General features: G+C 41.5%; 1 long non-coding RNA gene across 1 annotated transcript; it reads right to left on the bottom strand.

Annotated features, from left to right (window-relative positions):
* Positions 1-5,601: 5,601 nt before the first annotated feature.
* On the bottom strand, positions 5,602-9,772 carry LOC121641710. Its single transcript, XR_006010763.1, has 3 exons — positions 8,627-9,772; positions 8,541-8,560; positions 5,602-8,431 (listed from the first exon to the last, which is right to left on the bottom strand). It is a non-coding gene; the product is annotated as an uncharacterized LOC121641710 (long non-coding RNA).
* Between the last annotated feature and the right edge of the window lie 1,162 nt (positions 9,773-10,934).

Below are 10,934 nucleotides of genomic sequence, written 5' to 3'. Positions count from 1 at the left end.
CTTGTACAGCAGCACTAGACATGATGCTGCTTCCCTTCATCCTCCTCTCTTCTTACCCTGATGCTCCATCACTCTGGACCACGGTAGATCTGGACTCATCAGACCACATGACCTTCTTCCATGGCTCCAGAGTCCAGTCTTTATGCTCCCTTGCAACCTGAAGCCTTTTTCTCCAGTTATCCTCACTGATTAGTGGTTTTCTTCTGACTACACAGCTGTTCAGTCCCTTGAGTTTCTTCACATTGTTCATGTGGAAAAGTTCTAACTTTCACTACTAAACATGGTCCTGAGTTCTACTGCTGTTTTTCTTCCATCTGGTTCCACCAAACCTTTTACTGATCACTGATCACCATCATTCTGGATGTTTTTCTGACCACATTTCTTCCTGGAAGATGATGGTTTCCTACCATCCTTCCAGTTATAATAGTGCTTTGGACAGTTCTGAACCCAGTTCTAATAGTTTCTGCTTTTCCTTCTCTGCTTGATGCCAACGATCTGACCCTTCTGAAACAGAAATACAGGAAAAAATAAATAAAAATAGAATAAACCTGAGTATACCCTGTCTCTCATATGCTAATTGCTGGAATATAGAGTCCAGCCACCCGTGATCCTGAAATGGACTAAACATAATAGAAAATTAATGAGTTGACATACAATATATGTCAGACAGATACAATAGATGTGTTGTTTTGATAGAATTTCCAATAATCAAACATAGCAACAAACATCTCAATGCAAATATCAGCATGCCTTGTTGATATCTCCACATGGATGAAGGATCGCCACTTTAACCTAAATCTGTCCAAGACCGAGCTTATTGTCTGTCCAGCCAATCCTTCCTTACAGCCACAGATAAGCGTGCAGCTTGACTCCATCACGCTTGTGCCTACGTCTTCTACCAGGAATCTTGGTGTCATGGTAGACAACCAGCTGACCTTTAAGGACCACGTTGCCTCGGTTGCTCGATCTTGCCGATTTGCTCTCTACAACATCAGGAGGATCAGACCCTAGCTGACTGAACACACGACCCAGCTCCTGGTCCAGGCTCTGGTCATTTCACGCATTGACTACTGCAACTCCTTACTGGCTGGCCTCCCTGCATGCTCAGTTAAACCTCTGCAGATGATCCAGAACGCAGCAGCACGTCTGGTCTTCAACCAGCCCAAAAGAGCTCATGTCACTCCGCTGCTAATCGCTCTCCACTGGATTCCAGTTGCAGCGCATCAGATTCAAAGCTCTGCTTCTGGCTTACAAAACAATAACCCAAACGGCTCCGGTCTACCTCCACTCCTTAATCCAGAGCTACACTCCCTCTCCACAGTTACGCTCTGCCAGTGAAAGACGCCTAGTGCTCCCACCACAAGGTGGCGCCACATCAGTAGCTAGACTCTTCTCCTCTGTTGTTCCCCGGTGGTGGAACCATCTACCAAACTCCGTCCGATCCGCAGAGTCCTTATCCACTTTTAAAAGCAAGCTAAAGATTCAGTTGTTTAAGGAGCATTTCCACACTTTGCTTAACTCTTCTACTCATCGGAATGAGTTAAAAAGATTTGTCCAGCTCTTTGGTTCAGCTCAGTACTGAAGAAGCTGCGTGCACTTATGCTTAAGATGATGTTGTGTAAAGAAATTGTGATCTTGTAATTAAACAAAGGACTATTGTAGGGAGTGGAAGAGGGAAAAAAGCACTGCCTCTAGCACTACATGACCCAACTGGACTCACAGCAGTCTGACTATCACTTCATGATGACGTCCCTCCTGGTTGACTTCTTGCTTGTCTTGGTCTTACTCTCAGATGTACGTCGCTTTGAGGAAAACAGCTGCTAAATGACTGTAGAATAGAATAGAAAAGAACAGAATAGAGTAGAAAACATAGAAGTTAAACATAAAATCATATATACAACATAAGTTAGAAGAGGATTTCTTATTGGGGTAAAAGTTTAAATGTTTTGCAAAGATGAAATATATATATATATATATATATATATATATATATATATATATATATATATATATATATATATATATATAAAATAAATGTATATATATATATACATATATATATATATATATATATATATATATATATATACATATATACACATTTTGCACCAACGTCTCTGCTCTAGAGGATCTGTGGTCGCCTCCGGGTTTGTCCAGCAGCTGCTTCCTCCCTCTACTCTCATGTTGTTTTAGAAATCATGACGGCTGTTGATGATCAGCTGATTGTAGTACAGCACGGCTTAGTCTTGTCCTAGATCAGTGCATCGTTTTGGTGTAAAATGACATATTTCTTGTGGGCCCGTGTGTTGTCTCTAGCTGGTGTTTGGCCCGCAGCATCAGCTACATCCCTTTTAACAACTATCTAGATGAGTTCTCCCTCTTTGGGAACAGGAGGAGAACTACTCTCCGCCTCTGGGACTCCTTAAAGAATGGACCTCTTGTTGGACTGGGACTCCGCCAGTTGGGGGAAAAGGCTTGCTGCTTTGCAGGTGACCAGTCACCCCATCTCCCTGGAGGAACTTTTCCCACTCCTCTTTCATGCCAGCCATGGACAGGTGAACGACCTCTGTGCTCAACCTGTGGATGACGTGACTGGCAGCCTGCCTCCCTGCTGCAGGGTTGATGGTCTCCCACCACACGTCTCATTTCCATTCTCATTTCTCTCATGTCCTCAGTGAGCTTTTCCACAACTTTGTACAATCGTAAAAGCCCACCATTGCTGTTGCACCACCCCCTGCTGGAGGCTGGTGGAATGGAGGGATTACACAATTTAGTTTGAGTGTCTCTCTGGTTGTCTCACAAAGGCCTGCAATTACCAGGGCTTACAAATCACTAGCAACCTGTTGATGACATTTGGCTCCCAGGACTTGGTCAAACCCTGCAAGAAGTCTTCTAAATCTTTCCTCTTTCTGAGCTACATTCCCAAAGCCTTGAAAGCATCTTGAACCAGCTAGCTTGATCTCTGCTGCATTGACTTCCAAATGCTCACCTGGTTTGCTCCAAAACAGTCCAGAAAATGTTGCTGTCCAAATGTTTCCTGTAATTTCTCCTTTATGGCATCAGTCTGTCTGGACAGCTGCTGGTGGACCATCCCACAGGAGAAAAGCAGCTTTTGTCAGTTGTCTGGGAAAAATCCTTGCCAGCTCATGTTCATAGTCACTTCTGGTGCTCCCAACCAGTGTCCTCACAGCTACTTCATACTGTCCATCTAGATGAGATACGAGGAAGACTCCTGCAAGCTGCCAGCGTCTCCAACTCATGCTAAATGAACACTGTAAAAAGTTAAACTACGCAGGAGCTGCCCCCAATGTGACCGAGGGTTTTGTTTATGTGCCTATGCTGATATGATATATAAAATAATGACACAAAGGGTACTGCTGAACTGGCACGACACGTTGCCTTTATTTTTCTTTCCGGCTTTGTCAAAGCCGAACCAACAACCACCAGACTTATTATTATTATTTGTCAAAATAAAACACCACCACAGAACACAACATTAAATTCTTTACATAAGCATAAGCTGCCACATATTAAGTACACAGAATGAACTAATTTGCAAAAAAGCATATTAAAATAGAATTTCCACAAAGAATAAAGTAAAATAGTTTACTGATACTGCTAGGAGTGCACACCAACGCACTTAAAAATTATTTTGGAAAATAAATATGATAAACAGCCTAAGCCCACACATGACAATTAGATTAACTCAAAGTTAACAGAACCACAAATCCTTAAACACTACAAATAGACATAATGATAAATACAAACAGAGATCTGTGTTTGCAAACAAACTCATACCTATACTCTCTCTGGGAGCATCTCATCACCCTGCTGACAAACCCTGCCACACAGCAGGTTCAACAGTGCACGTTTTACACCCGAGTGGGGAAAAACAGCTTGAGTCAAGAACCGAAAGCAACCGTTCAGCTCTCAAGTCAATATGTTTCATGACTGAGATGTGAGCGGTGCTATGTGAAAATGACAGGACTAACATCTCAAACAGGAAAACAAATACACCCCTCTAAAAGAATTATGTCATACAGAATAAAATAACAAAATAAATTCAACTCCTGTTTTGTTTACTACACACACGTGCATGGTGGAGGCTGCACGGGTCGCTGAAGGGCAGGTGGATGTCTCAGCCGGGGAACGCTGCTGTACTCTCCAGAGAAAGTCTGCAACATAGTTCTGTCCTGTGCAGTCCTGCATACCATGCTAACTGAGGCTTCTGGTGAGGAGGATGTCCAGAGAACCGAGCCCAGCTCAGCCTCCACTGGGGCTCTACGGAGGAGACAGGAGCCGATCCGCCTTTTCTAACAAGACGTCTAGACCTTAACGTTGTACAACTACTGTATTTAATCAGGCCAACGTTTCCCATGCTGTGCACTAAAATGTGCAGTTCTTTACTAGACAGGTGGAAATGCTAGAAGCTGCAGTTTTCTCTTCTGGAGGCTGTAAAAAGTGGCTTCATATAACAGAACCTTGACCACAACAATCCTAAGCTAATGCAGGTAAACACAGACGTATAGCAGTTTGAAAAGGTTTTATTCACAGTTTTAAGGTTTAATTGATCTCTTAGCATGTTTATATTTTCAAGTGCGCAAACTAAAGAATTCTGACTTTCAGTTACCAGGTATGGACTGTTATCCTAATTAAAAACTAATAAAACGTTAATCATGGGCATATATATATATATATATATATATATATATATATATATACACACCTCTGCCGGAGTCGGATCAACAACGGCGAGGCTATTAACAGCCTCCGTGATCCTCTTGTAGTGTTTTCTTCCTTAGACTCCGGTTTTTAGGCTGCCAAAAATCACCTCTTTATTCTTTTCCACCTCACAAGTGAGGCTTTCCATCTCCACCGTTGAAAAGTTTGTTTTGGCAGAACGTCTTCATGCTTTGACCTCACTGGACGTGGCTTCTAAGCCAGGAATAATTAAGGGTGTAACATGTATGATGATGGATTTATCAAGGCCCCATCATTCCTACGCCGGCTGATAAATGAAGGCGACTGCACCTGCAGCTTCTCTTCTTTCACCTCCGCTTGCCATTTCAGAGCAGTTCTGCACTGATGTTACTGACAAGCATTACTAATAATTTATCATTGTACAGTTCTCTTCATCTTACTGTTCACATTCATCATCAAACCAAGACGACAGCACTCATGACAAGTTAGGGACACATTTCAGTTCATTAAATAATGAGATCTGTCATGTTGTTCATCTGAGGTTTGATTTTACTTCATTTTAGGACCTGGTAGTAAATCCCAATGTGTCCTGAGAGATAAAACCTAAATTCTAATGCAGTACATGCACACGACTGTAACTCTCAGCTCTGATTACGATCCTAAAAGTTATAATATTACATCTGGATTATCCAGCTCCATAACCAGCTTCTGCCTTCATAGTTCTTCTTCTTCTTTGGTCCGACAGCTCCACCAGCAGGATAATACTGAGAATAGCGCTGAAATTATTTTAATTATCAACCAAATGAACAAACTGACCTGTTCATTTGAAAAGTTTACCATGTAAACGCAACCTCAGCATTAAACATTCAGACTTCAGAGTACAACAGTAAATAAACTCAATTACTTTCCACGGCTGCAAATTTTAGTATTAAATATGAAATGTCAAACAATAAGTGTATAAATCACACATCAACTTCCAGCAGATGATACATGATTACCTTGCAAAGCATCATCCCGACAGAGGATACAAAACAATCATAAAAACATCAGGCACTGATGGTTAATGACATTACAATCACATACAATGGTTCACAAAGATACAATAACCACTAAATCAATCTGCTTGTGATGGAAAGTCGTTTATAAATCAAACAAATTTCACAAAAGTAATTATCTTAAGAGTTCAAAACATAACATATTGTACATCCTCCATATATTATTTGGTGCAAAAGAAAAATTCTCATGTAATAAAGACGTGAAAAAAAAATCTGGATATGAACAAAATGTCAAGTACAAAGTGCAAAATAACCCAAAATGAGGTGGTTAAAAACAAAAAGTTTGTTTCTGTGTTGAAGAAAGAACACGGATGTGGAGACGACAAATACCAGGAGGCCGTTTCAGAAAACCCAGGGAATGGATCACCCTGGCTGAACCGCATCTGGTTTCACAAAACGTTGCCATGGAAATCCATCCTGTGCAGCTGACCTGGCTAACAGGTTTAGTTAATCCTGGAGTTGTCTGAGGTCTGAGTGTTGGTGGTTTCACAGACCCATTATAAGGGTTTTTAAACCTGTGGCCCCCAGACTGTGAAACACTACCAAACTTTTTAAAAGCAGCTAAATATAGGGTAGCTTTTAATTAGATAAGGGCTTGGTCTTTTTGTTTTATGCTATATTTTGTTTGCTTTTATTCTTTGCTCTTAATTTTGACAACTGTAAAGGACTTTGTGGCTTTTAACCTCTGAAAAGTGCTGCATACATAAACTTTACTTAAGTTATATAAACCCAGCTAATTATGACGCCCCGAAACAACAACTAATTCAGCATCCATTTTGCATCCTGTCTCTTCTCAGTTTTCTCTCTGGACAGTAAAAGTCAGACTTCATTGTGATTTCGTACTCCATCCATTTCTCTTTTTCTAATTCTCTCTTCCTCTGATAATGTCTGCTTGTGTTTATTTGCTCAATGAGCCGCCATCCAAAACAGCCAGCGTGTTGATACCCAGTTGCTGGCGTGTGCCGTGAAGCTAAATGCTGCTGTAAAGTTATACAGCTTCCCGTAAAAGAAAAACAAAAAGTTGTCAAGTACAGTTTCTTAGCCTTGGGATGGTGCTGGGCAACGGTGATCACAAGAATATAATATTATTTTATATTTATTAGTAATTGTTAGAGTGGCAACACAATGAGTCAGAAACACGTATTGTTAAGGTCATTGTGCTACACAGTGCTACTTTAAAGTGATTTGTTGAGTCACAGTGAGAGCTAATGTAGTTAAAAGTTAGAGACAGCTAAAGGCCAAAACTGGGTCTGTGTGCACCGCTGCCTTCGAAATTAACCGCAGCTGTTGTAGGCCATTGTGGTTTGGCTCACAGCGGGCGCGGCGCATGTCAGAAGCATCTCCATACATACGCGTTGAGTTCAGATAAGGCCGGACTGGAAAAAGACATGAAAACGGGTTGGGGCTGAAAGAGGTGAGAAGAATACAACCACTCTAGGGGGGAAATTGGGGCATGCAACCCAGAAGAAAATTTAGGACATTTTATATTTAAAAGCATCAATCTGGTGCACTTTGAAAAGAAAAAAAGAGCTATAGGCTAGTACGAATGTATAAGGAAATGTCTAACACATCTGAAAGATGAAATGACAGCTCTTGTCCTTTTTGTGACTTTCTAATTTAAGCCAAGATCAGTTCCAGCTGCACTTGATACCTGCATCCAGTTGTTTGACCACCACAGCATCTTCCTCTATTAGCACACTCATTCTGGAAACACAACGTAATATTTGTTTTAACTTATAACAGTGGTTGTTCACACATAGTTCAGACATTATGTTTTACGGATACCTGTTCACTTGAAAAAGCTGATTTAAAAAAACACATGTAAAAAAGGAGTGTTTCACAAGTTCACAAGAGTAAACCTACCCTAACCCAGAGTAACCTACACTAACCCAGAGTAACCTACACTAACCCAAAGAGTAAACCTACCCTAACCCAGAGAGTAAACCTATCCTAACCCAGACAGTAAACCTGCCCTAACCCAGAGTAACCTACCCTAACCCAGAGAGTAAACCTACCCTAACCCAGATAGTAAACCTGCCCTAACCCAGAGTAACCTACACTAACCCAGAGAGTAAACCTATCCTAACCCAGACAGTAAACCTATCCTAACCCAGACAGTAAACCTGCCCTAACCCAGAGTAACCTACCCTAACCCAGAGTAACCTACACTAACCCAGAGAGTAAACCTACCCTAACCCAGATAGTAAACCTATCCTAACCCAGACAGTAAACCTATCCTAACCCAGACAGTAAACCTGCCCTAACCCAGAGTAACCTACCCTAACCCAGAGTAACCTACACTAACCCAGAGAGTAAACCTACCCTAACCCAGATAGTAAACCTATCCTAACCCAGACAGTAAACCTGCCCTAACCCAGAGTAACCTACACTAACCCAGAGAGTAAACCTACCCTAACCCAGATAGTAAACCTATCCTAACCCAGAGAGTAAACCTGCCCTAACCCCGAGTAACCTGCCCTAACCCAGATAGTAAACCTGCCCTAATCCAGAGAGTAAACCTGTCCTAACCCAGAGTAACCTGCCCTAACCCAGATAGTAAACCTACCCTAATCCAGAGAGTAACCTACCCTAACCCAGAGAGTAACCTACCCTAATCCAGATAGTAAACCTACCCTAATCCAGAGAGTAAACCTACCCTAACCCAGACAGTAAACCTACCCTAATCCAGATAGTAAACCTACCCTGATCCAGACAGTAAACCTACCCTAACCCAGAGAAACCTGGCCTCATCCAGAGTAAACCTACCCTAACCTAGAGAGTAACCTACCCTAACCCAGAGTAACCTGCCCTAACCCAGAGAGTAACCTACCCTAACCCAGAGAAAACCTATCCTAATCCAGAGAGTTAACCTACCCTAACCCAGAGAGTAAACCTACCCTAACCCAGACAGTAAACCTACCCTAATCCAGAGAGTAAACCTACCCTGATGTATTAACATATTAATACGTTCTTTTTAATGCATACTACCAATTCAGTTAGGTTCAAGGATGTGTTAAAAGTTCAGTGGACTTGCATTGCACAGCACATGAACCTTGAGAAATTACGCGTGATCTTGCAGATCCAGCTACATGGACTGCACTTGCGTTGCGTATGACACGTTCCCGATGTGAGCTGACGTGTCGCGGCGGTCTGAATGAAACCGTGGTGCAGCCGTAACGTGGCGCACACGGACCCGATGGAAATTGGCCTTAAGAGTGAAAACTTTGTAGGATTACTTAAACTTGGCTGAGTCTATTCAGCTTAGCTTAAATTTTACTTTTATGAAAAGAAAGTCTGCATCCCAGCACAGCCATCTAAAGTAAATCATCTAATCATCAATGTTCTTATATTTACAACAGCAACAAGGAAAGGCACCAAACTACTGGCATTAACATAGTCTGCTGACACACGAGATCAGTACACAACACTAAGCCACAATTAAAGCAATATACACTTCATAATTTTACTAAATCACATGCAAGTGACAGGAATTAAGTATCAAGGGTTAAGAGGTACAAAATAAACAGATAAGCAGCACCTAAGGTTATATTTACTTTCTTACACTGACATTAGAAAAAATGGCAGTAGTCAGTAGTGTAACAGTTAAACAGCTGTTAACGCCCCAGATTACTTCTCTTCTCTTCTTGACCCTCATATTACTTTATGTTTGTGCAAAGTTTTGCATTAATCTCTATCTCAACTTAAAGCTAGCAGCACTTGCAGCATCATCAGTGCAGCATCCTCAGTTTACTTTCCAGCTGTAGACATTCCTGTAAGATTTGTGTCAGGTCCATGGAACCCAGACCAAACCCAGTAAAGTTCAGCCCTCTCATTCAGTCTAGTTTGCTAGTGTGTCAAGGAGCAGGTGGGGAAAATACCTTCTAGCTTGTTCGGTAAACTGCATTTCCCCATGTAAACAAAGCTGAAAAACAGAGCTGATGTTAAAACACACAGGGTGTGTCCCAGTCCCACTTCTATACTTCCAACACTACATTTAAGTGCTTAGTGCGCTGACACAGAAATCTCAGTAAAAACTCAGTGCACTGAAAGTACCTGGATGCTGCCCTAAACTCGGCCAAAAATCTAGTGCGAAACGATGGACACTACACGCACTAAACGGACGCCATCTTGCTGACGTAGCGGAAGGGGAGGGACTTTCAACCAGCTTTTCAAAGCTGGCAGCCACCGACTCAGCGGTACCGATGCAGGCGGAGGGTATTTTCTACTGTTGTAAGTATGAAGTTATTTGATCATAATTCTAATATAAACTGCAGCATGCTTCTTATCTCTTCTATCCCTGATGACAGTTATGGATCTGATCATTTGTTGGAGGCTGCAGTAGAGTTAGCAACATAAATGTTAGCAGTTTTATAGCCAATTTCGCGGATGTAGATGGGTTATAAGTGTTAAAAATGATTAATGCTATAGGTTCCGTATGTTTATTCATGATTGTTGAAGCTCCAGATTAAGCACTGCGGGGTCTCTGGCGTAAACGAAATGGTCCTTGATCTGAAAACTGATTAGGAAACACCGCTGGTTAGAGAACCGGCCCGTTTCCATGGTAACACTGACTAAGCCGTAGCTGATTGTACATCACTTTAGATAAGAGTCTGCAAAGTACCCATAAAGTACATAATAATGTTTGCTTTTATATAACCTGCCACTGTGTGCTCACCGTAGGTCACTGTGGCATCGAACCACCGAGCCAGCAGTGGCACTGAGGCATTTACCACCTGCGGGCTAGGACGCTGCTGTGGAGAAGAGGAGGCGGCAAGAGAGAAATGTTTTAATAAAAAGTTTAAATAAAAAGTTTTCTGCATCCCTGTTTTAGCGTCTTCATTACTGCATTTCATATTTTAAATTTTGGTTTCTAGTAAAATCGTTTCCTGTTGCAGACGTTAACGTTTCAGTGGAAACACCAATAAAACATGTATAATGTAAAGTACTTTAATTCAGTTAAGATATCTTACTTAAAAGCTGTTTTATTAGTGTTTTAAATAGTACTTTATACTAACAGGTATGGGGGAGACACGCAAAGACACATGAACGTGTGCTGATGGTTTCTATTGTTATCTACTGAGATAAATTAATACAGTGGAGGCCACGGTTCTTTGTTTCACTAATGAGGCCTTTTAAAAGGCATTTAATAGCATAAAAGTATGATGACATGCAAACACG

The sequence above is a fragment of the Melanotaenia boesemani genome, chromosome 6 (genome assembly GCF_017639745.1).
Source record: "Melanotaenia boesemani isolate fMelBoe1 chromosome 6, fMelBoe1.pri, whole genome shotgun sequence".
NCBI lineage: Eukaryota > Metazoa > Chordata > Actinopteri > Atheriniformes > Melanotaeniidae > Melanotaenia > Melanotaenia boesemani.
Note: the sequence above shows the minus strand (reverse complement) of the source record. Positions and strands in the feature narration are given on the sequence as shown.